Source organism: Gymnodraco acuticeps, unplaced genomic scaffold (genome assembly GCF_902827175.1).
Source record: "Gymnodraco acuticeps unplaced genomic scaffold, fGymAcu1.1, whole genome shotgun sequence".
Lineage (NCBI taxonomy): Eukaryota > Metazoa > Chordata > Actinopteri > Perciformes > Bathydraconidae > Gymnodraco > Gymnodraco acuticeps.
The window spans coordinates 1-21,684 of NW_022991158.1; the positions used below are offsets into that span (position 1 = coordinate 1).

The following is a 21,684-nucleotide window of genomic DNA, read 5'->3' on the forward strand; positions in this document are numbered from 1 at the left end:
TATTGTTACATGTTTATTTCAAGTTATAAACCATGAAGACTGGATTTGAATGCTGAGGTTTGATACACAGGTCCTGTGTATCACTCTACTGGACCGCTTTAGACACTAAGAGGACTGTGTGTCAATGCTGTTTTTCTTCTTAATGTTAAACTGAATGATCATACTCTTTAAATATTAAACACTATAATCAGTGTCTTTATACCTGATTGTGTTGTTAACTCACAACAAGAGCCAGTAAAGCATTTGTATACTACTCTGGATGTCTAGTGATTAAACTTGGTCCTTCTTCATCCACAAGATTTCTACTGAGGCAGAGACTCTGCATGAAGATGCTGCCATGACATCTGAGTCCCACTATGATGACATTACACAGGTGAGTTAACCACAACTCAATAGCCGCGTTCACACCGGAGTACTTTTCCCCGTACTTTTCACGTTTAGTTCCGTTACTACCGCTTATGTGGCGTTCACACCAAAAAGAGTACTTCAAGCCGGGAACTTTTACCCCCATTTTTAGTGCCTGCTGAGAGATGGTAACTTTCCTGGGGGTCCCCCCCAAAAAAAGTGCCCCAGTTTTCTGATGGCTGGTCGAATTTGCAAACCCCGCCCCGTAAAACTCTGAAATGTTTGTAGAGCCGCCATTTTATTATCCTCGCAGTTAGCATTATTAGCATTAGCATTCGCCCAGTCGCAAAAATGCAGAGATAGAGATTAAACTTTATGAAACACAAAATAAAATGGGAGCGGTGGGGGAAGATAAGGAGGTGTCGTGTTTCTGGCGATTTACTCGGAACGCTTCAGTAGAAGCTGCTGGGACTCCCAGCAGCTTCTACTGAAGCGTTCCCCAACTCCGGGGACCTTCCGGCCAGGGACTTCGGGTGTCAGTATACGCCGTGAAGCTGTTTGCGGCCTGCCAGTAAACCCAAAGCAGAAGAAGACGAAGTGACGTCAGCGGCTCATTTGCGTAATCTTCCTCAGGGAACTATTCCGGTGTGAACGCGATCTGTACTAAGTGCCGGGGCACTAAGTGCCGGCAAAGTACTTGGTGTGAACGCGGCTAATGTTGGTATTAGTTACATATTTCTTTCCAGTTATAAACCATGAAGACTAGATTTGAATTGTGACGTTCGATACACAGGTCCTGTGTATCACTCTACTGGACCGCTTTAGACACTAAGAGGACTGTGTGTCAATGCTGTTTTTTCTTCTTAACGTTAAACTGAATGATCATACTCTTTAGATATTAAATACTATAATCAGTGTCTTTCTACCTGATTGTGTTGTTAACTCAGAACAAGAGCTTAGTGCCCTGGTGGTACTAAGTGCCGGCACTAAGTACGGCAAAGTACTTGGTGCCGGCACTAAGTACGGCAAAGTACTTGGTGTGAACACAGCTAATGTTGGTATTAGTTACATGTTTATTTCAAGTTATAAACCATGAAGACTGGATTTGAATGCTGAGGTTCGATACACAGGTCCTGTGTATCACTCTACTGGACCGCTTTAGACACTAAGAGGACTGTGTGTCAATGCTGTTTTTCTTCTTAATGTTAAAACTGAATGATCATACTCTTTAGATATGAAATACTATAATCAGTGTCTTTCTACCTGATTGTGTTGTTAACTCAGAACAAGAGCTTAGTGCCCTGGGGGTACTAAGTGCCGGAGCACTAAGTGCCGGTACTAAGTACGGCAAAGTACTTGGTGCCGGCACTAAGTACGGCAAAGTACTTGGTGTGAACACAGCTAATGTTGGTATTAGTTACATGTTTATTTCAAGTTATAAACCATGAAGACTGGATTTGAATGCTGAGGTTTGATACACGGGTCCTGTGTATCACTCTACTGGACCGCTTTAGACACTAAGAGGACTGTGTGTCAATGCTGTTTTTCTTCTTAATGTTAAACTGAATGATCATACTCTTTAAATATTAAACACTATAATCAGTGTCTTTCTACCTGATTGTGTTGTTAACTCAGAACAAGAGCCAGTAAAGCATTTGTATACTACTCTGGATGTCTAGTGATTAAACTTGGTACTTCTTCATTCACAATATTTCCACTGAGGCAGAGACTCTGCATGAAGATGCTGCCATGACGTCTGAGTCCCACTATGATGACATTCAACAGGTAAGTTAACCACAACTCAATAGCTGCGTTCACACCGGACTACTTTTCCCCGTACTTTTCACGTTTAGTTCCGTTACTACTGCTTATGTGGCGTTCACACCAAAAAGAGTACTTCAAGCCGGGAACTTTTACCCCCATTTTTAGTGCCTGCTGAGAGATGGTACTTTCCTGGGGGAAAAAAGTGCCCCAGTTCTGATTGGCTGGGCGAATTGCAAACCCCGCCCCGTAAAACTCTGAAATGTTTTGTAGAGCCGCCATTTTATTATCCTCGCATTAGCATTATTAGCATTAGCATTCGCCCAGCGCACAAATGCAGAGAGATTAACTTATGGAAACACAAAATAAAACATGGGAGCGGTGGAGATAAGGAGGTGTCGGTGTTCTGGCGATTTACTCGGAACGCTTCAGTAGAAGCTGCTGGGACTCCCAGCAGCTTCTACTGAAGCGTTCCCCAACTCCGGGGACTTCCGGCCAGGGACTTCGGGTGTCAGTATACGCCGTGAAGCTGTTTGCGGCCTGCCAGTAAACCCAAAGCAGAAGAAGACGAAGTGACGTCAGCGGCTCATTTGCGTAATCTTCCCTCAGGGAACTTATTCCGGTGTGAACGCGATCTGTACTAAGTGCCGGGGCACTAAGTGCCGGCAAAGTACTTGGTGTGAACGCGGCTAATGTTGGTATTAGTTACATATTTCTTTCCAGTTATAAACCATGAAGACTAGATTTGAATTGTGACGTTCGATACACAGGTCCTGTGTATCACTCTACTGGACCGCTTTAGACACTAAGAGGACTGTGTGTCAATGCTGTTTTTCTTCTTAACGTTAAACTGAATGATCATACTCTTTAGATATTAAATACTATAATCAGTGTCTTTCTACCTGATTGTGTTGTTAACTCAGAACAAGAGCTTAGTGCCCTGGGGGTACTAAGTGCCGGCACTAAGTACGGCAAAGTACTTGGTGCCGGCACTAAGTACGGCAAAGTACTTGGTGTGAACACAGCTAATGTTGGTATTAGTTACATGTTTATTTCAAGTTATAAACCATGAAGACTGGATTTGAATGCTGAGGTTCGATACACAGGTCCTGTGTATCACTCTACTGGACCGCTTTAGACACTAAGAGGACTGTGTGTCAATGCTGTTTTTCTTCTTAATGTTAAACTGAATGATCATACTCTTTAGATATGAAATACTATAATCAGTGTCTTTCTACCTGATTGTGTTGTTAACTCAGAACAAGAGCTTAGTGCCCTGGGGTACTAAGTGCCGGAGCACTAAGTGCCGGTACTAAGTACGGCAAAGTACTTGGTGCCGGCACTAAGTACGGCAAAGTACTTGGTGTGAACGCGGCTAATGTTGGTATTAGTTACATGTTTATTTCAAGTTATAAACCATGAAGACTGGATTTGAATGCTGAGGTTCGATACACGGGTCCTGTGTATCACTCTACTGGACCGCTTTAGACACTAAGAGGACTGTGTGTCAATGCTGTTTTTCTTCTTAATGTTAAACTGAATGATCATACTCTTTAAATATTAAACACTATAATCAGTGTCTTTCTACCTGATTGTGTTGTTAACTCAGAACAAGAGCCAGTAAAGCATTTGTATACTACTCTGGATGTCTAGTGATTAAACTTGGTCCTTCTTCATTCACAATATTTCCACTGAGGCAGAGACTCTGCATGAAGATGCTGCCATGACATCTGAGTCACACTATGATGACATTCAACAGGTGAGTTAACCACAACTCAATAGCTGCGTTCACACCGGACTACTTTTCCCCGTACTTTTCACGTTTAGTTCCGTTACTACTGCTTATGTGGCGTTCACACCAAAAAGAGTACTTCAAGCCGGGAACTTTTACCCCCATTTTTAGTGCCTGTTGAGAGATGGTACTTTCCTGGGGGAAAAAAGTGCCCCAGTTCTGATTGGCTGGGCGAATTGCAAACCCCGCCCCGTAAAACTCTGAAATGTTTTGTAGAGCCGCCATTTTATTATCCTCGCATTAGCATTATTAGCATTAGCATTCGCCCAGCGCACAAATGCAGAGAGATTAACTTATTGAAACACAAATAAAACATGGGAGCGGTGGAGATAAGGAGGTGTCGGCGTTCTGGCGATTTACTCGGAACGCTTCAGTAGAAGCTGCTGGGACTCCCAGCAGCTTCTACTGAAGCCTTCCCCAACTCCGGGGACTTCCGGCCGGGGACTTCGGGTGGCAGTATACGCCGTGAAGCTGTTTGCGGCCTGCCAGTATACCCAAGGCAGAAGAAGACGAAGTGACTTCAGCGGCTCATTTGCGTAATCTTCCCTCAGGGAACTTATTCCGGTGTGAACGCGATCTGTACTAAGTGCCGGGGCACTAAGTACGGCAAAGTACTTGGTGTGAACGCGGCTAATGTTGGTATTAGTTACATATTTATTTCAAGTTATAAACCATGAAGACTGGATTTGAATGCTGAGGTTCGATACACAGGTCCTGTGTATCACTCTACTGGACCGCTTTAGACACTAAGAGGACTGTGTGTCAATGCTGTTTTTTCTTCTTAATGTTAAACTGAATGATCATACTCTTTAGATATTAAATACTATAATCAGTGTCTTTCTACCTGATTGTGTTGTTAACTCAGAACAAGAGCCAGTTAAAGCATTTGTATACTACTCTGGATGTCTAGTGATTAAACTTGGTCCTTCTTCATCCACAAGATTTCCTCTTTTTCTGTTTGTAGAGTCTCTTGAAAATGCTGTGGAGAGGAATCCCAGGAGGATGCAAAAACAGAAGTGGTCTCCAAAAGAGGTGGCAGCAGTTTTGAGACACTTTAATGCACACCAAGGGGAAAGTGGCCACAATGATAGACTGCAGACAGTGCAAAGCTGCAGAGCATCCTATTCTGGCTGGTCGCTCTTTGCAAAATATTAGAGACTTCGTCAGGAGCCAAGGCACGACTCAGAAGAAAAAGCACTGCTACACAAATGATGATGAAATGTAATCGAACATGCAATGAGGACAGTTCACAGTTCAACTTCATTATTATGTTACATGTAGGAGCAATGTTTTATTATAAGGATAATTACGAGATTAAAGCTGTTATGTTAGGAGAATAAAGATGAAATCATTCCGGGGGCTGAAGGGTCGTTGCAGCAGATAGTTATATTGAAGGATTGGAACTTCACGGATCAAACACTCATAAACAAAACGTTGCTAAAACAGAAACTAACTACCGTTCACACCGCCGCCCTCTGAGCTGGACACATCACACAGGTGTCCTCTGTCTGCAGCTGGAGGAGAGAGGAGGGGTCAGGGACCGTCTACGAAGTGCAACACTGAATAAAGATATACTCAATAACTCCTCTGTTATAAAGCTATAAAACATCACATTTTAAATCACACAATAATATACTGTTGCTTAAACTACACATGCAACTTTGCGAAAATAGGTGGTTTTAGTAGTTTATTTGCAGTATTTTTTTCAGTGTTGCACTTTGTAGACGGTCCCTGACCCCTCCTCTCTCCTTCGGCTGCAGACAGACACCTGTGTGATGTGTCCAGCTCAGAGGGCGGCGGGTGTGAGGTTGTTTTGATTACATTGGATTGTGGATAGTTGTTTACCTTATTACGGTAGTTAGTTTGTGTTTTAGCAACGTTTTGTTTATGAGTTATTGATCCGTTCCAGTTCCAATCTGTCAATATAACTTTCTTGAAGATCTGCTGCAACGACCCCTCAGCCCCCGGGATAATTTCATCTTTATTCTCCGAACATAGCGACTTTAATCTCGTAATTATGACTTTATTCTTCTATCTTTTCTTTTGTGTGGCCCTAATCCTCTGTCGTACCAAGGTAATGCTGGAAGGAGAGTTATATGTTTCAAATAATAAAGATTTAGTCTTAGCTCAATTTTCATGTGAGAAAATGTTATGTGAAAATAACCATTAAACTTGGCTCATTGTTCACTGTGCAAGGTGCCATGTGTCCTTTTGTATCAGCTTTTGAAAGGTAATGCTCCAGTAGATGAGCAGTCTTGTAGGGCAAATAGCATTTTGTATTAGTGATAAACCAGTTCGGTCACTTTGCTATAAAATGGTTATCGGTTATTTTCATATCGATGATGTAATTGCAATTAGCAGTGCTGCAAATATAAGCATTTACTTGCAAATGGATTTAATTCGTCTCGGAAGACCTGCTTGTATTAGAATGTGGTTCTACATTTGCATGAAAACAACAGATTGCAAACAGGAGGCAAGCAATAACCAAACACATTAACATACTTTTAAGCTATATATCTATGGTGCACTATATTGTCTATTAAAATATTACATCACAAATCAGGTATTCCTATGCTGTATACATTTTGTCCGTTTATAAAAGGTTTGTTCTTGTAATGCACAATCCAACACTTGTCTGTGTAAAGTTATGTTCCATTTAATCATGTTTGTCCCTTTAATACACTTCAGTGACATGTTTGTGTGTTGTATAGCTACTGTCCTCACAAATAACAATTTTGTCATGGGCGGGGCTTATGCAGCTCATTATCTGCTGTCCTCATAATTAAGCATGGTGTCAGGTTGTTGTATTTTGAGTTGTGATGTGTGTATTGGATATTTGAAGTGGGATTTGTGTTGTATGGCTCAAAATAGATTTTTTGATATTCAAAACATCTTTGTAAAGCTAGTGGAAAGGGGTGTCCTTCTAATGAAGGAAAAAAACGTGTTTGGGTCAAAGTGTCCTTTTAGTTCACAAAAACCCGTGTGTGTGTGTGTGTGCACTTGTTCTTATTACTTTGTGAGGCCTGTAAACAGGGAGAACACTCACGTTGTGGGGCCCAGGTGCATTGTGGGGCCCAAAATGGTGGGCCCCACAAATATTAAAGCTATAAATGAGCTCTAGAGCTTCCCCTTATATGCCTCTTGCTTTTTTTTCACTTGGCCCACAATGTCACAAAAATTAGAAAAGTGTGTAAACTATTTTTTTCCCCGGAGGCCATTTGGTGTAACTACAGTTATACACACTTCCTGAAAGTGTGTAACATTTAAACCAATCAGATGCCGGCAACCAAATCACGTGTGATGTGCGTAATCCCGCGAGATATTGCGAGATCTCATGCAGCCATTTCCCATGCATTGAATTACTTACATGAATGACAACACATGGACTTTGCTTTGAGCAACAGGTAAGTTATTTAATATGTTTTGGTTTAATATTGTAATTATTTGGTTTATAACAAAGTTTCCCTCCACATTTATTGCAGTTGTTTCTTGATATGTTTCTAATTGTGATTAAGTAAGTAATATTTGTAACTGCTCAGTAGGCTTTAGCTACCTTTGTAGCTGCTAATATTATCAGCAACTTAGCAGTGCTAAGTGTAGCAGCTAAGTGCTAAGAATTTACAATCGGGGTACTACAGTGTGGTGAATTAAGAGACATTGTGTACCATATTCAGGCTTTTGGTCCGAGGTGGGTGAAGTCAGAGGTGCTAATATTAGCAGCTACTTAGCAGCAATTGCTAAGCAAAGCAGCTAAGTGTTAAGCATAGCAGCTAAGGGCTATGGTAAATGTCGAAGTACTCAGATCTTGTGCTTGAGTAAATGTAGAAGTACTCATATCTTGTACTGAGTATAAGTACTCAGATATTGTACTTGAGTAAAGTAGAAGTACTGAGATCTTGTAGTAAATGTAGAAGTACTCAGATATTGTACATGAGTACAAGTAGAAGTACACAGATCTTGTACTTTAGTAAAAGTATAAGTAGCCTACTCAGATATTGTACTTGAGTATAAATACTCAGATATTGTACTTGAGTAAAAGTAGAAGTACTGAGATCTTGTATTAAATATAGAAGTACTCAGATCTTGTACTTGAGTAAAAGTACTCAGATCTTGTACTTGAGTAAAAGTAGAAGTATTCAGATCTTGTAGTAAATATAGAAGTACTCAGAACTTGTTCTTGAGTAAAAGTAGAAGTACTGAGATCTTGTAGTAAATGTAGAAGTACTCAGATCTTGTAATTGAGTAAATGTAGAAGTACAGATATCTTGTACTTGAGTAAAAGTACTCAGATCTTGTACTTGAGTAAAATAGAAGTATTCAGATCTTGTAGTAAATATAGAAGTACTCAGAACTTGTACTTGAGTAAAAGTAGAATTACTCAGATATTGTACTTGAGTAAAAGTAGAAGTACTGAGATCTTGTACATGAGTAGAAGTAGAAGTACTCAGATCTTGTACTTGAGTAAATGTAGAAGTACACATATCTTGTACTTGAGTAAAAGTACTCAGATCTTGTACTTGAGTAAAAGTAGAAGTACTGAGATCCTGTAGTAAAAGTAGAAGTACTCAGATATTGTACTTGAGTAAATGTAGAAGTAAACAGATATTGTACTTGAGTAAATGTAGAAGTACTCAGATATTGTACTTGAGTAAATGTAGAAGTACACAGATCTTGTACTTGGTAAAAGTACTCAGATATTGTACTTGAGGTAAAAGTAGAAAGTACTCAGATCTTGTAGTAAAAGTAGAAGTACTCTATCTGGTACTTGAGTAAATGTAGAAGTACTCAGATCTTGTAGTAAAGTAGAAGTACTCTATCTGGTACTTGAGTAAAAGTACTCAGATATTGTACTGGAGTAAAAGTAGAAGTACTCAGATCTTGTACTTGAGTAAAAGTATAAGTACCCAGGTCTGGTACTTTAGTAAAAGTAGAAGTACTCAGGTCTTGTAATTGAGTAAAAGTAGAAGTACTCAGATCTTGTACTTGAGTAAATGTAGAAATATTCAGATCTTGTACTTGAGTAAATGTAGAAGTACTCAGATATTTTAGTAAAAGTAGAAGTACTCTATCTGGTACTTAAGTAAAAGTACTCAGGTCTTGTAATTGAGTAAAAGTAGAATTATTCAGATCTTGTACTTGAGTAAAAGTACAAGTACCCAGGTCTGGTACTTTAGTAAAAGTAGAAGTACTCAGGTCTTGTAATTGAGTAAAAGTAGAATTATTCAGATCTTGTACTTGAGTACAAGTAAAGATAGCATCAGGATGCAGGGAGTTAACAACGGCAATATTCCTGTGGTTCGTTTCCCTGTGCATTTGCAGAGCATGCTGTGCACGTGCACCTGATTGCCCTCCCCTCCCCCACTCTTACTAAGCCGTGCTGTGAGAAACAGGACAGAGCAGTGATGCAGTGACGCGTCCTAAAACCCGGAAATAAGATGCTGGTTCCCTCGCAACGTGATTTCTCCTCCATATGATTTTGGATATGTATGCAGTGTATTCATCTTGTACTTTAGTAAAAGTATAAGTACTCAGATCTTGTACTTGAGTATAAGTACTCAGATCTTGTAGTAAATATAGAAGTACTCTATCTGGTACTTGAGTAAAAGTACTCAGATATTGTACTGGAGTAAAAGTAGAAGTACTCAGATCTTGTACTTGAGTAAAAGTATAAGTACTCAGATCTTGTAGTAAAGTAAAAGTAGAAGTACTCAGGTCTGGTACTTTAGTAAAGTAGAAGTACTCAGATCTGTACTTGATTAAAAGTAGAAGTACTCAGATCTTGTACTTGAGTAAAATAGAAGTACTCAGATCTGGTACTTGAGTAAAAGTACTCAGATATGTACTTGAGTAAATGTAGAAGTACTCAGATCTTGAAGTAAAAAGTAGAAGTACTCTATCTGGTACTTGAGTAAAAGTACTCAGATATTGTACTGGAGTAAAAGTAGAAGTACTCAGATCTTGTACTTGAGTAAAAGTATAAGTACCCAGGTCTGGTACTTTTAGTAAAAGTAGAAGTACTCAGGTCTTGTAATTGAGTAAAAGTAGAAGTACTCAGATCTTGTACTTGAGTAAAAGTAGAATTATTCAGATCTTGTACTTGAGTAAAAGTACAAGTACCCAGGTCTGGTACTTTAGTAAAAGTAGAAGTACTCAGGTCTTGTAATTGAGTAAAAGTAGAATTATTCAGATCTTGTACTTGAGTACAAGTAAAGATAGCATCAGGATGCAGGGAGTTAACAACGGCAATATTCCTGTGGTTCGTTTCCCTGTGCATTTGCAGAGCATGCTGTGCACGTGCACCTGATTGCCCTCCCCTCCCCCACTCTTACTAAGCCGTGCTGTGAGAAACAGGACAGAGCAGTGATGCAGTGACGCGTCCTAAAACCCGGAAATAAGATGCTGGTTCCCTCGCAACGTGATTTCTCCTCCATATGATTTTGGATATGTATGCAGTGTATTCATCTTGTACTTTAGTAAAAGTATAAGTACTCAGATCTTGTACTTGAGTATAAGTACTCAGATCTTGTAGTAAATATAGAAGTACTCAGATCTTGTACTTGAGTAAAAGTACTCAGATATTGGACTTGAGTATAAGTACTCAGATCTTGTACTTGAGTAAAAGTATAAGTACTCAGATCTTGTAGTAAAGTAAAAGTAAAGTACTCAGTTCTGGTACTTTAGTAAAAGTAGAAGTACTCAGATCTTGTACTTGATTAAAAGTAGAAGTACTCAGATCTTGAAGTAAAAGTAGAAGTACTCTATCTGGTACTTGAGTAAAAGTACTCAGATATTGTACTGGAGTAAAAGTAGAAGTACTCAGATCTTGTAGTAAAAGTAGAAGTACTCAGATCTTGTACTTGAGTAAATGTAGAAGTACTCAGATCTTGAAGTAAAAGTATTAGTACTCTATCGGGTACTTGAGTAAAAGTACTCAGATATTGTACTGGAGTAAAAGTAGAAGTACTCAGATCTTGTACTTGAGTAAAAGTATAAGTACCCAGGTCTGGTAATTTAGTAAAAGTAGAAGTACTCAGGTCTTGTAATTGAGTAAAAGTAGAATTATTCAGATCTTGTACTTGAGTACAAGTAAAGATAGCATCAGGATGCAGGGAGTTAACAACGGCAATATTCCTGTGGTTCGTTTCCCTGTGCATTTGCAGAGCATGGTGTGCACGTGCACCTGATTGCCCTCCCCTCCCCCACTCTTACTAAGCCGTGCTGTGAGAAACAGGACAGAGCAGTGATGCAGTGACGCATCCTAAACCCGGAAATAAGATGCTGGTTCCCTCGCAACGTGATTTCTCCTCCATATGATTTTGGATATGTATGCAGTGTATTCATCTTGTACTTTAGTAAAAGTATAAGTACTCAGATCTTGTACTTGAGTATAAGTACTCAGATCTTGTAGTAAATATAGAAGTACTCAGATCTTGTACTTGAGTAAAAGTACTCAGATATTGGACTTGAGTATAAGTACTCAGATCTTGTACTTGAGTAAAAGTATAAGTACTCAGATATTGTAGTAAAGTAGAAGTACTCAGGTCTGGTAATTTAGTAAAAGTAGAAGTACTCAGATCTTGTACTTGATTAAAAGTAGAAGTACTCAGATCGTGGTACTTGAGTAAAAGTAGAAGTACTCAGATCTGGTACTTGAGTAGAAGTACTCAGATCTTGTACTTGAGTAAATGTAGAAGTACTCAGATCTTGAAGTAAAAGTAGAAGTACTCTATCTGGTACTTGAGTAAAAGTACTCAGATATTGTACTGGAGTAAAAGTAGAAGTACTCAGATCTTGTACTTGAGTAAAAGTATAAGTACCCAGGTCTGGTACTTTAGTAAAAGTAGAAGTACTCAGGTCTTGTAATTGAGTAAAAGTAGAAGTACTCAGATCTTGTACTTGAGTAAAAGTAGAATTATTCAGATCTTGTACTTGAGTAAAAGTACAAGTACCCAGGTCTGGTACTTTAGTAAAAGTAGAAGTACTCAGGTCTTGTAATTGAGTAAAAGTAGAATTATTCAGATCTTGTACTTGAGTACAAGTAAAGATAGCATCAGGATGCAGGGAGTTAACAACGGCAATATTCCTGTGGTTCGTTTCCCTGTGCATTTGCAGAGCATGCTGTGCACGTGCACCTGATTGCCCTCCCCTCCCCCACTCTTACTAAGCCGTGCTGTGAGAAACAGGACAGAGCAGTGATGCAGTGACGCGTCCTAAAACCCGGAAATAAGATGCTGGTTCCCTCGCAACGTGATTTATCCTCCATATGATTTTGGATATGTATGCAGTGTATTCATCTTGTACTTTAGTAAAAGTATAAGTACTCAGATCTTGTACTTGAGTATAAGTACTCAGATCTTGTAGTAAATATAGAAGTACTCTATCTGGTACTTGAGTAAAAGTACTCAGATATTGTACTGGAGTAAAAGTAGAAGTAGGGGAGAGTGGGGTAAGTAGTGCCAATTTTTACTTAAAGTGCCTTTAAAGCAAGGGGATTACAGTAATGCCTCCAACTAAAATATGTACATATAGTTTAGGATGTTGTGCATCCCTGGGAACAATCACTTCGGATCTTAAATAAACTGTTTGAGAAATATAGCTTTAGAAAAAAAAGTGGTTTTGTGGCACAACTTGCCCCCGGTGCGGGGTAAGTTGTGCCATTAGAGACAATACACTGGGGTAAATTGTGCCATTGATAATTGAAGTAAAACAGATCATTTTAATCTCACAAACAATAATGCTATATAAAAGCAAGACACATTCAATACAAAATTATTTATTTAATGTTTATTTAAAGTTTTAACAACATCAAAGGCCACTTTAAAAATGAGCAGCAAATCATCTGCATCTGAATCTCTTCACAGATTCGGCCTACTACTGAACATCCCACTTGTCAATGCTGCAGGGGAATGTGAATTTATACTCCCTTCTGGCTGTACCACCAAGTTTTTGTGGTGTGGGTAGTTTCTTGAGCACATCACCTCTAGGGATGACTCCTTCATCATTCTCTCTAAATGGGTGTCTGCACTGTCGTCACACCAGTTTCATCCATGTTGTACATCATGTGTGGAGGGAAGCTGTACCTGAAATGAAATAAAAGGTAGTGCTGATGATCAGAGACGTTTAAAGCAGTTTTAACATACTTGGATGTGGTTGTGTGTGTAAATGTCAGAGGACAGAAGACCCTCTAGAGATGCTGTGCCCTCTCGCCAGGCTGCCAGGTTACCTAGTCAGGGTGTGGGTGGGAGAGAGAGAGAGAGAGAGAGAGAGAGAGAGAGAGAGAGAGAGAGAGAGAGAGAGAGAGAGAGAGGAGAGAGAGAGAGAGAGAGAGGTGATCATATCAGCATGTCAAAGCCAGATGATTATTAAGTTACCTGTCCTTCACTTTAGAGAGGTTATCAAAGAACTCCCCCACGTTGTGCTTATTAAAGGCAGTAGCTCTTCCAAGAGAGGTTGCTTCAGGAACGCGGCATGCCAAATGGTAGCGTGCTTTAAAAGGCGTTGAACCAATCAGGTCCTAGAAAAGGTTAAAAGTTTATCAGCACATTGCAGTTTACATTCAGATAAGTTGAAGTTATCCGCTCCAAATAACTATCCAATAGCCTATACTTGATCTAACCTGCTTTTTCGTCTCTGGTCCAGCTGGCAGGCATGTCAATGCTATTTCTTTGTGCGAACTCAAAAGCCAGTTCACGGCATTTCATGACACCTATGCCATGAAACATTGCTGCTAGTGTCTTAATATGGTCAGCCAGCTCTTTCTCCATGTTCTCATTGAAGACTCGTTTGGCGACTGCTGTTCTTTCATAGCCTGGCTTTGTTACTTCTCCTATTTTTTTCTTATCCATATGTCTTTTTATGGTCATCCTGCAGATCTTCATCTCCTTTCCAACCTGACGTATGGTCTTCCCCTGTTGCACCTCTTTCACTGCTCTTTCCAACTCCTCAAGAGGAATTGAAACCCTGTCTGTCTTCCTTTTGTATGTGCGTGGCATGATGGATTTTGGTCTAAAATTAAGAATGTCACATAGTTTTAGTGATCAAATGTAAGAATACAATGTACAATAACAATAAAATACAATAAAGTAATATATAGTAAATAATCATAAATTGGGGTAAGTTGTGCCACTGGCACAACTTACCCCAGGCCCTTTGGCACAAATCACCCCAAGCCCACCATTTTGAAAAAAATGCATCCCCCAGCTTTTTTGAGCTAGCATCATGCTAACTGTATAGACTCATGGCGTAGCTTACTAAAGCACTAAAACATGTGTGAACTGTTTTTAAAGTTGTCTAAATTGTTCAAACACAGCAATCAAAAAACCTTGATCATAGAAATTTTACTTTGGAGGGCAAACAATTGTTTTTTTAACTTAAATGTGCTTACCTCTCAAGCCATGTGACTCCCTTCTTTGCAGGATGATCGAAATGGATGCCTCTTCAAAAATATGTGGTCACATGACCAACTTCTTCTATGGTTTTCTAGATAACGGGTGGCACTACTTGCCCCTTGGCACAAATTACCCCACTCTCCCTACTCAGATCTTGTACTTGAGTAAAAGTATAAGTACTCAGATCTTGTAGTAAAGTAAAAGTAGAAGTACTCAGGTCTGGTACTTTAGTAAAAGTAGAAGTACTCAGATCTTGTACTTGATTAAAAGTAGAAGTACTCAGATCTTGTACTTGAGTAAAATAGAAGTACTCAGATCTGGTACTTGAGTAAAAGTACTCAGATATGTACTTGAGTAAATGTAGAAGTACTCAGATCTTGAAGTAAAAGTAGAAGTACTCTATCTGGTACTTGAGTAAAAGTACTCAGATATTGTACTGGAGTAAAAGTAGAAGTACTCAGATCTTGTACTTGAGTAAAAGTATAAGTACCCAGGTCTGGTACTTTAGTAAAAGTAGAAGTACTCAGGTCTTGTAATTGAGTAAAAGTAGAAGTACTCAGATCTTGTACTTGAGTAAAAGTAGAATTATTCAGATCTTGTACTTGAGTAAAAGTACAAGTACCCAGGTCTGGTACTTTAGTAAAAGTAGAAGTACTCAGGTCTTGTAATTGAGTAAAAGTAGAATTATTCAGATCTTGTACTTGAGTACAAGTAAAGATAGCATCAGGATGCAGGGAGTTAACAACGGCAATATTCCTGTGGTTCGTTTCCCTGTGCATTTGCAGAGCATGCTGTGCACGTGCACTTGATTGCCCTCCCCTCCCCCACTCTTACTAAGCCGTGCTGTGAGAAACAGGACAGAGCAGTGATGCAGTGACGCGTCCTAAAACCCGGAAATAAGATGCTGGTTCCCTCGCAACGTGATTTCTCCTCCATATGATTTTGGATATGTATGCAGTGTATTCATCTTGTACTTTAGTAAAAGTATAAGTACTCAGATCTTGTACTTGAGTATAAGTACTCAGATCTTGTAGTAAATATAGAAGTACTCAGATCTTGTACTTGAGTAAAAGTACTCAGATATTGGACTTGAGTATAAGTACTCAGATCTTGTACTTGAGTAAAAGTATAAGTACTCAGATCTTGTAGTAAAGTAAAAGTAGAAGTACTCAGTTCTGGTACTTTAGTAAAAGTAGAAGTACTCAGATCTTGTACTTGATTAAAAGTAGAAGTACTCAGATCTTGAAGTAAAAGTAGAAGTACTCTATCTGGTACTTGAGTAAAAGTACTCAGATATTGTACTGGAGTAAAAGTAGAAGTACTCAGATCTTGTAGTAAAAGTAGAAGTACTCAGATCTTGTACTTGAGTAAATGTAGAAGTACTCAGATCTTGAAGTAAAAGTATTAGTACTCTATCGGGTACTTGAGTAAAAGTACTCAGATATTGTACTGGAGTAAAAGTAGAAGTACTCAGATCTTGTACTTGAGTAAAAGTATAAGTACCCAGGTCTGGTAATTTAGTAAAAGTAGAAGTACTCAGGTCTTGTAATTGAGTAAAAGTAGAATTATTCAGATCTTGTACTTGAGTACAAGTAAAGATAGCATCAGGATGCAGGGAGTTAACAACGGCAATATTCCTGTGGTTCGTTTCCCTGTGCATTTGCAGAGCATGGTGTGCACGTGCACCTGATTGCCCTCCCCTCCCCCCACTCTTACTAAGCCGTGCTGTGAGAAACAGGACAGAGCAGTGATGCAGTGACGCATCCTAAAACCCGGAAATAAGATGCTGGTTCCCTCGCAACGTGATTTCTCCTCCATATGATTTTGGATATGTATGCAGTGTATTCATCTTGTACTTTAGTAAAAGTATAAGTACTCAGATCTTGTACTTGAGTATAAGTACTCAGATCTTGTAGTAAATATAGAAGTACTCAGATCTTGTACTTGAGTAAAAGTACTCAGATATTGGACTTGAGTATAAGTACTCAGATCTTGTACTTGAGTAAAAGTATAAGTACTCAGATATTGTAGTAAAGTAGAAGTACTCAGGTCTGGTAATTTAGTAAAAGTAGAAGTACTCAGATCTTGTACTTGATTAAAAGTAGAAGTACTCAGATCTTGTACTTGAGTAAAATAGAAGTACTCAGATCTGGTACTTGAGTAGAAGTACTCAGATCTTGTACTTGAGTAAATGTAGAAGTACTCAGATCTTGAAGTAAAAGTAGAAGTACTCTATCTGGTACTTGAGTAAAAGTACTCAGATATTGTACTGGAGTAAAAGTAGAAGTACTCAGATCTTGTACTTGAGTAAAAGTATAAGTACCCAGGTCTGGTACTTTAGTAAAAGTAGAAGTACTCAGGTCTTGTAATTGAGTAAAAGTAGAAGTACTCAGATCTTGTACTTGAGTAAAAGTAGAATTATTCAGATCTTGTACTTGAGTAAAAGTACAAGTACCCAGGTCTGGTACTTTAGTAAAAGTAGAAGTACTCAGGTCTTGTAATTCAGTAAAAGTAGAATTATTCAGATCTTGTACTTGAGTACAAGTAAAGATAGCATCAGGATGCAGGGAGTTAACAACGGCAATATTCCTGTGGTTCGTTTCCCTGTGCATTTGCAGAGCATGGTGTGCACGTGCACCTGATTGCCCTCCCCTCCCCCACTCTTACTAAGCCGTGCTGTGAGAAACAGGACAGAGCAATGATGCAGTGACGCATCCTAAAACCCGGAAATAAGATGCTGGTTCCCTCGCAACGTGATTTCTCCTCCATATGATTTTGGATATGTATGCAGTGTATTCATCTTGTACTTTAGTAAAAGTATAAGTACTCAGATCTTGTACTTGAGTATAAGTACTCAGATCTTGTAGTAAATATAGAAGTACTCAGATCTTGTACTTGAGTAAAAGTACTCAGATATTGGACTTGAGTATAAGTACTCAGATCTTGTACTTGAGTAAAAGTATAAGTACTCAGATATTGTAGTAAAGTAAAAGTAGAAGTACTCAGGTCTGGTACTTTAGTAAAAGTAGAAGTACTCAGATATTGTACTTGATTAAAAGTAGAAGTACTCAGATCTTGTACTTGAGTAAAATAGAAGTACTCAGATCTGGTACTTGAGTAGAAGTACTCAGATCTTGTACTTGAGTAAATGTAGAAGTACTCAGATCTTGAAGTAAAAGTAGAAGTACTCTATCTGGTACTTGAGTAAAAGTACTCAGATATTGTACTGGAGTAAAAGTAGAAGTACTCAGATCTTGTACTTGAGTAAAAGTATAAGTACCCAGGTCTGGTACTTTAGTAAAAGTAGAAGTACTCAGGTCTTGTAATTGAGTAAAAGTAGAAGTACTCAGATCTTGTACTTGAGTAAAAGTAGAATTATTCAGATCTTGTACTTGAGTAAAAGTACAAGTACCCAGGTCTGGTACTTTAGTAAAAGTAGAAGTACTCAGGTCTTGTAATTGAGTAAAAGTAGAATTATTCAGATCTTGTACTTGAGTACAAGTAAAGATAGCATCAGGATGCAGGGAGTTAACAACGGCAATATTCCTGTGGTTCGTTTCCCTGTGCATTTGCAGAGCATGGTGTGCACGTGCACCTGATTGCCCTCCCCTCCCCCACTCTTACTTAGCCGTGCTGTGAGAAACAGGACAGAGCAGTGATGCAGTGACGCGTCCTAAAACCCGGAAATAAGATGCTGGTTCCCTCGCAACGTGATTTCTCCTCCATATGATTTTGGATATGTATGCAGTGTATTCATCTTGTACTTTAGTAAAAGTATAAGTACTCAGATCTTGTACTTGAGTATAAGTACTCAGATCTTGTAGTAAATATAGAAGTACTCAGATCTTGTACTTGAGTAAAAGTACTCAGATATTGGACTTGAGTATAAGTACTCAGATCTTGTACTTGATTAAAAGTATAAGTACTCAGATCTTGTAGTAAAGTAAAAGTAGAAGTACTCAGGTCTGGTACTTTAGTAAAAGTAGAAGTACTCAAATCTTGTACTTGATTAAAAGTAGAAGTACTCAGATCTTGTACTTGAGTAAAATAGAAGTACTCAGATCTGGTACTTGAGTAGAAGTACTCAGATCTTGTACTTGAGTAAATGTAGAAGTACTCAGATCTTGTAGTAAAAGTAGAAGTACTCTATCTGGTACTTGAGTAAAAGTACTCAGATATTGTACTGGAGTAAAAGTAGAAGTACTCAGATATTGTACTTGAGTAAATGTAGAAGTACTCAGATATTGTACTTGAGTAAAAGTAGAAGTACTCAGATCTTGTAGTAAACGTAGAAGTACTCAGATCTTGTACTTGAGTAAAAGTACTCAGGTATTGTAATTGAGTAAAAGTAGAAGTACTCAGATCTTGTACTTGAGTAAAAGTACAATTATTCAGATCTTGTACTTGAGTAAAAGTATAAGTACCCAGGTCTGGTACTTTAGTAAAAGTAGAAGTACTCAGGTCTTGTAATTGAGTAAAAGTAGAATTATTCAGATCTTGTACTTGAGTACAAGTAAAGATAGCATCAGGATGCAGGGAGTTAACAACGGCAATATTCCTGTGGTTCGTTTCCCTGTGCATTTGCAGAGCATGGTGTGCACGTGCACCTGATTGCCCTCCCCTCCCCCACTCTTACTAAGCCGTGCTGTGAGAAACAGGACAGAGCAGTGATGCAGTGACGCGTCCTGAAACCCGGAAATAAGATGCTGGTTCCCTCGCAACGTGATTTCTCCTCCATATGATTTTGGATATGTATGCAGTGTATTCATCTTGTACTTTAGTAAAAGTAAAAGTACTCAGATATTGGACTTGAGTATAAGTACTCAGATATTGTACTTGAGTAAAAGTATAAGTACTCAGATATTGTAGTAAAGTAAAAGTAGAAGTACTCAGGTCTGGTACTTTAGTAAAAGTAGAAGTACTCAGATCTTGTACTTGAGTAAAATAGAAGTACTCAGATCTGGTACTTGAGTAAAATAGAAGTACTCAGATCTGGTACTTGAGTAGAAGTACTCAGATCTTGTACTTGAGTAAATGTAGAAGTACTCAGATCTTGTAGTAAAAGTAGAAGTACTCTATCTGGTACTTGAGTAAAAGTACTCAGATATTGTACTGGAGTAAAAGTAGAAGTACTCAGATATTGTACTTGAGTAAATGTAGAAGTACTCAGATATTGTACTTGAGTAAAAGTAGAAGTACTCAGATCTTGTAGTAAACGTAGAAGTACTCAGATCTTGTACTTGAGTAAAAGTACTCAGGTATTGTAATTGGGTAAAAGTAGAAGTACTCAGATCTTGTACTTGAGTAAAAGTACAATTATTCAGATCTTGTACTTGAGTAAAAGTATAAGTACCCAGGTCTGGTACTTTAGTAAAAGTAGAAGTACTCAGGTCTTGTAATTGAGTAAAAGTAGAATTATTCAGATCTTGTACTTGAGTACAAGTAAAGATAGCATCAGGATGCAGGGAGTTAACAACGGCAATATTCCTGTGGTTCGTTTCCCTGTGCATTTGCAGAGCATGGTGTGCACGTGCACCTGATTGCCCTCCCCTCCCCCACTCTTACTAAGCCGTGCTGTGAGAAACAGGACAGAGCAGTGATGCAGTGACGCGTCCTGAAACCCGGAAATAAGATGCTGGTTCCCTCGCAACGTGATTTCTCCTCCATATGATTTTGGATATGTATGCAGTGTATTCATCTTGTACTTTAGTAAAAGTAAAAGTACTCAGATATTGGACTTGAGTATAAGTACTCAGATATTGTACTTGAGTAAAAGTATAAGTACTCAGATATTGTAGTAAAGTAAAAGTAGAAGTACTCAGGTCTGGTACTTTAGTAAAAGTAGAAGTACTCAGATCTTGTACTTGAGTAAAATAGAAGTACTCAGATCTGGTACTTGAGTAAAAGTACTCAGATATGTACTTGAGTAAATGTAGAAGTACTCAGATCTTGTAGTAAAAGTAGAAGTACTCTATCTGGTACTTGAGTAAAAGTAAAAGTACTCAGATATTGTACTGGAGTAAAAGTAGAAGTACTCAGATATTGTACTTGAGTAAATGTAGAAGTACTCAGATATTGTAGTAAAAGTAGAAGTACTCTATCTGCTACTTGAGTAAAAGTACTCAGATATTGTACTGGAGTAAAAGTAGAAGTACTCAGATCGTGTACTTGAGTAAAAGTATAAGTACCCAGGTCTGGTACTTTAGTAAAAGTAGAAGTACTCAGGTCTTGTAATTGAGTAAAAGTAGAAGTACTCAGATCTTGTACTTGAGTAAAAGTAGAATTATTCAGATCCTGTACTTGAGTAAAAGTATAAGTACCCAGGTCTGGTACTTTAGTAAAAGTAGAAGTACTCAGGTCTTGTAATTGAGTAAAAGTAGAAGTACTCAGATCTTGTACTTGAGTAAAAGTAGAATTATTCAGATCTTGTACTTGAGTACAAGTAAAGATAGCATCAGGATGCAGGGAGTTAACAACGGCAATATTCCTGTGGTTCGTTTCCCCGTGCATTTGCAGAGCATGGTGTGCACGTGCACCTGATTGCCCTCCCCTCCCCCACTCTTACTTGTAGTAAATATAGAAGTACTCAGATATTGGACTTGAGTATAAGTACTCAGATCTTGTACTTGAGTAAAAGTAGAAGTACTCAGATATTGTAGTACATATAGAAGTACTCAGATCTTGTACTTGAGTAAAAGTATAAGTACTCAGATCTTGTAGTAAAGTAAAAGTAGAAGTACTCAGATCTTGTAGTAAAGTAAAAGTAGAAGTACTCAGATCTTGTAGTAAAGTAAAAGTAGAAGTACTCAGATCTTGTACTTGATTAAAAGTAGAAGTACTCAGATCTTGTACTTGAGTAAAATAGAAGTACTCAGATCTGGTACTTGAGTAAAAGTACTCAGATATGTACTTGAGTAAATGTAGATGTACTCAGATCTTGTAGTAAAAGTAGAAGTACTCATATATTGTACTTGAGTAAATGTAGAAGTACTCAGATCTTGTAGTAAAAGTAGAAGTACTCTATCTGGTACTTGAGTAAAAGTACTCAGATATTGTACTGGAGTAAAAGTATAAGTACCCAGGTCTGGTACTTTAGTAAAAGTAGAAGTACTCAGATAGTGTACTTGAGTCAATGTAGAAGTACTCAGATATTGTACTTGAGTAAAAGTAGATCTGTAGTAAAAGTAGAAGTACTCAGATCTTGTACTTGAGTAAATGTAGAAGTACTCAGATATTGTAGTAAAAGTAGAAGTACTCTATCTGGTACTTGAGTAAAAGTACTCAGATATTGTACTGGAGTAAAAGTAGAAGTACTCAGATCTTGTACTTGAGTAAAAGTAGAATTATTCAGATCTTGTTCTTGAGTACAAGTAAAGATAGCATCAGGATGCAGGGAGT

At 38.4% G+C, this 21,684-nt stretch overlaps 1 long non-coding RNA gene across 1 annotated transcript; it reads right to left on the reverse strand.

The window, feature by feature from the left end:
- Positions 1-12,655: 12,655 nt before the first annotated feature.
- LOC117560640 lies at positions 12,656-13,390 on the reverse strand. The gene is made up of 2 exons (XR_004571201.1): positions 13,270-13,390; positions 12,656-12,978 (listed from the first exon to the last, which is right to left on the reverse strand). It is a non-coding gene; the product is annotated as an uncharacterized LOC117560640 (long non-coding RNA).
- Positions 13,391-21,684: the final 8,294 nt, after the last annotated feature.